Raw genomic sequence first — 5,084 nt, 5'->3', positions numbered from 1 at the left:
CATAAACTTTAAGAACTCCTCGCTCTACAACACGCTGTCACCAGTTTCCTCCCTTTAATCAAGGGAAAATGTGTCACGGTCCTCACAGACAACACCACAGCGCTCTCTTATGTCAACAGACAGGGAGGCACTGTTTCCCTATGCCTCTGCAACCTTGCCACCCAATTGTGGGAGCTTTGCATCACCAACAACATTTTCCTCGTGGCCACTCACATTCCCGGACATATGAACGTGCAGGCAGACTATCTAAGTCAAGCAGGACTCAACCTTCACGAGTGGGTTATGAATACCATACTCTGGAACCAAGTCATCCCCTTAACCCTCCGGTCACTCCAACCCCGGTCGTCGTCCAAACTAAACCCATAACTTGTCAACAGGACACTTCGGTCCAAATATCACAACAAGACTCCTCTGACTTCATAGAAGAGGTCTCAGATACAGAGGCATCTGGGGCTCATACCTCTCCTGACCATACATCTCCCAACCAGAATGTCGCTGAGGACTTACCCGTATCCCCATCCGACAACCTTACATCTTACACAGATGTAGTCAAAAGAATGGCCCACTCCTTAGACCTCTCTGTCGTCCAGCAACATCCGCAGGCAACGGACTCCCGACTCCCCCGTCCTACATCACGACATACCGCAATCGAAACTGACGGCATGGCAGATAACATCACCGGCTTCTCCTCCCGCGTAGTGAACGTCCTCTTGAATTCCAGGAAGCCTACTACGTGGAGGTCTTACAATTATAAATGGCGAAGGTTCTGTTCTTCCCTAGCTGATGACGCCCCTCGAGCCACCTCAGTGGGTCTCGAAAGAGTTTTCCAATTCCTCCTCTTCTTAGCTGGCTCGGGACTTTCCCATTCATCGTTAAGAGTTTATTTGGCCGCTCTCTTGGCCTACCATGTTACAGTTGACGGATGCACTTTGTTTTCTCATCCGATTTCCAAACGATTTTTAAAAGGTTTGTTACACCTCTACCCTCCTGTCAAACCTCCAGTCGCTTCCTGGGACCTTCCTCTAGTTCTCCATCAGCTCATGAGGAAGCCCTTTGAGCCACTTGCTACATGTGAACTCAAACTCCTTGCATGGAAAACGGCCTTTTTAATTGCTATCACATCGGCAAGGCGAGTTGGAGAAATATTGGCTTTCCGACACGATACACCTTACTTATCGTTTCTGCCAGATGGAGTCCGCCTCATCCCGGATATCTCCTTCCTGCTGAAGGTGGTTTCAGAGTTCCACCTGCAGGCAGAGGTCTTCCTCCCTGACTTCTTCCCAAATCCAACATCAGCGGAGGACAAATTATTACACACTTTAGATGTGAAGCGGGCTCTCCTATTCTACATCAATAGAACACACCCAACTAGACGAGACTCACAACTATTCGTCTTGTACGCTTCAGCACGGCTGGGTACTCGCATCATGGCTCAGCGCCTGTCAAAGTGGATTGTAGGTCTGATCCATCTATGTTACCTACTCGCTAAACAGCCATTACCTGGCCCTATCAGGGCTCATTCTACCAGGGCTGTCGCGATTTCCACTGCCTTCCTCCAGGGAGTGCCCTTGCCGGACATTTGTAAAGCCACTACGTGGGCCACGCCTAACACCTTCATCAGGCACTATGCCCTCGACGTCCGTACAAACGCCAGTACCAGCATGGGACGTCACATTCTATCTTCGGCTACGCAATAAAGAACCTGCCAGCACCCTCCTCCAGGTTGGCTACTGCTCGTTAATCTCCCATGGGTGTGAAGCACAGAGACCACGTCGAAGATAAACAGGTTGCTTACCAGTAACTGGTGATCTTCGAGTGGTCATCTGTGCATTCACACCACCCGCCCTCCTTCCCCGCTGCTGTCTGCTTCTACATCTTTAATAGGGGTTGATTTCCGGCGGTTTGTAGGAACTGGCGGGATGTCCATGCCCACCCCTCTGGGCATGCGCGGTGAGGTTCCTGCGCATGCCTGAGGTACTGGGCGCGAAAATCTGTTAAAAGAGCTTGCTACAGCACCGATCGATCCAGCGCGTGCGCACTAGATCCCATGGGTGTGAATGCACAGATGACCACTCGAAGATCACTAGTTACTGGTAAGCAACCTGTTTTTTCATTGCACTTTAACTGATGCCAGTTCTTACTTCGTCAGATGGATATAGTGGGTCCTCATTAGGCAGACAGTAATATATGAAGAGAAAATGGTTTGAACAGCTGAATTGACATTGCTGTTGCCTCTTTTCTAACCTCATATAGCAATATGGTGGCAGCCCATAATTGGCAAATGTTGCTGTCCCAGTGCCTTTCTAAAAGTTGCATGCTGCACCTTTCAGTGTGCTGCTCTGAGGATCCTGTTCATCCTTTTTATTTTTTAATAAAGTATTTTAAACCCAAGTTACTATTTAAAATCGATCGATAGTCAATGACGGCACATAACACAGAACAAAATTCCCTTTACTTAATATTAGTAAAATGCTGATTAATTTCACAGTTTTCAGCAAATTACGATCTGTTTATTTCTTCCATATGGTTTACATGCACAATTTACAATAGCTATCTCAAAAATATTGCTACAGTGATCCATAATGTTTTCCTTAGTACATGGAAAGTTTGAATGTAGACGTTGTTGTAACAGCTGCTTGGCATATAGAAATGTAGCTGGTGAAGTTCTTTGTGCCATTCTTTCTCTGTACTTGGAAAAGTTTTTGTTAACAAAGCATTAAAGGCACATGTACCTTACAAGGAAGAAAGCACTGCTGTTGTATATGCAAAGTGCTTCCAGGTGAAAGGTTCAGATAAGGTCGATGTCTATCTCTGGAGTCACAGATTAGGTGTGTGCACCTTCTCGACAGACAAAGCCATACACATGTAGCATGATTTAGTAGTCTGCTGTCAGTCTGAATTCAGAGTATGGTAGATACAGCCTTGTCCTATTATGTTGCTCAAGCAACCTAAATCCTTTAGTTTAGTTTAACTGGCCCCATTTGAATAGGAAGCAGAAAAGACACAAAATATGGTGCAATGTGATATTTGAAGCAAGACTTCTTGATCACTCTGCTCTGCTGCTACGCATGGGTTCCAGTGGATACTTTTCAGTGTTTAGGTAGGATGCCAATAACCGCTTGCAAATTGTGTACCCATCCTAATTTGTGACTGTGAGCTAGTACTGGAGTTGCTAGGCCTCCATTTTTGCTGGAGTGAGGTATTCCTGATAGCCTTCGTTCTTCATTTTCTGAGCTCCGGTAGTGATCTCTTGGGACTGTGTGGTTTGTCTGTTTCTTATTTATTTAAATATTCCTACCCCACTTTAACATGCATGAACACAGGAAACTTCATTATACTGAGTCAGAGCAGGGTCAGTATTGTCTATTCTGTCTGGCATCACCTGTCCAGGAACTCAGTAGAAGTCTCTCTCATCCCCTGCTGCCTGACATTTTTACTGGAATTTTCTGCCTGTAAAACACCTGCTCTACCACTGAGCTACACCTTCTCCCCACTTTCTCATAAAGCTCAAGGGTACTTACAAACACCGTGGAACAGATTACGTAAAGCTACAATAATGTTACACAAATATCATAACAAAAACATTTCACTGTAAAAAAACCAAACATAATGGTAAGCAACAGACATCCAGCAGAGAGAACCGAAAACTACTTTCCAGCAGCCAAAGTCAGCAAAAAAGATTTGTGAAAGAGCACTGACTTACAGGTCTATCTGAAAGCCACTGAAGAAGGTTCTTGGCAGGCACTTCTGTTAGCAGGCTGTTCAATGGGAGTAGTAGCAACTATGGGAAAAGCTCATGTGTGAGCTGCAGAGGTCTGCGCCATCTGGTACGAAGGAACAACTAGCAGGGATTACCACAAAGAGCACAGGCTGATATCACTTTCACAGGTTTCAGTGAATCTGTGTGATACAAGTCCTGGATGTGTGTGAGTCTAGTTTACAAACTGCGCATTATTCTGAGCTGTTGCTTATGTCCTCTGTCAATGACCTGTACTTGGATTTAGGCCTGGAGATACTGATGACGTAACTGCAGGATCTGGCAGATCCTCCAGAAGTGCTGTCCCTTTCTGGCAGGCAGTTCCTTGAGCATAATAACCATTGGCAGCTACTTGCCTAATGTCAAGAATCGTGCCTGTGTATTTTCATAACATTAGTTTTTTATCTTCCCGTCTCCTTTTCCTAGCATCTTCATACGAGTTGATTGACAGAGGATGAATCCAGACTCCTGAGGTAAGGATGGCTGGTAGGTCCAGTAGCTGATGGCATTCAGCCCCCAACATATGTCAGTTCATAGCTCGGGATGCTTCTAGATCCACTGATGCACATGAACTTTCAAGAACCATAATGAGGAGTCACTCTGTGGTTCCTGTTGTGGATTCAAACAGAGCAATGACTGTTCATTCCTTTGTAATCTCAGTTAATCTGTGGTTCTGTCTGTCGGATTGTTCATGAAGACTGTTTGGAGGTTGCATTCACACATTTCTTTTCCAGGTACTGCCTAAGAATGGCTCCACTGGCAAGATGTATGTGGCTCAGCAGGATCCAGATTCAAGACTCTAGATAGTAGTTTCTAGAATAAAGAGAACGTGAAAAGTTTAGAACTTATCGGAGGCAAGTAGTTACTTGAGTTTTCCTCAGATCATGAGTCAGGCCTCCCTAGGTATGTACAGATGTTGGCTGGCAAGGCCCAGCTTCTTTATTATGCTTTCTAGTAATCGTATTGATTAGACCAGTACGCAGAGGGCTAACATGTCATTATAGTACATTTGACACACTTCATCCACGTGTTTCATTGCCAGTGATGCAACATCTACGGTATGCTGAGCTCAGATGTATTTTAGGTAAGAACAGAATATTCACAGCAGCAGTCATGATCTAATCTATGTTAACCTTCCATTTACAGAGGGAGAGAAATCTAGCCCTAAAAAGTCTGGATAGAATCAGATTGTTTTATCAGTTCTACTTCAGAGTTGAGTCACCTTCTGAAGACTTTAAAAATATTATGATGTGCTGAAGTTAGTTGATAATGTTCTCCCACTGGTTTCTGGATGTTGTCTTTTTCTGTGGTCCTAGTTCATAAAAGC

At 44.9% G+C, this 5,084-nt stretch overlaps 1 long non-coding RNA gene across 1 annotated transcript in view; it reads left to right on the top strand.

The window, feature by feature from the left end:
* LOC107122490 overlaps positions 1 to 5,084 on the top strand; it is a 14,176-nt gene extending 9,092 nt beyond the window's left edge. Inside the window, exons 3-4 of the long non-coding RNA XR_001482923.1 lie at positions 4,184 to 4,230; positions 4,492 to 5,084. This is a non-coding gene — a long non-coding RNA (uncharacterized LOC107122490). The remainder of the gene's footprint in view (positions 1 to 4,183; positions 4,231 to 4,491) is intronic.

Source organism: Gekko japonicus, unplaced genomic scaffold (genome assembly GCF_001447785.1).
Source record: "Gekko japonicus isolate JY-2015 unplaced genomic scaffold, Gekko_japonicus_V1.1 scaffold913, whole genome shotgun sequence".
Taxonomy (NCBI): domain Eukaryota; kingdom Metazoa; phylum Chordata; class Lepidosauria; order Squamata; family Gekkonidae; genus Gekko; species Gekko japonicus.
Note: the sequence above shows the minus strand (reverse complement) of the source record. Positions and strands in the feature narration are given on the sequence as shown.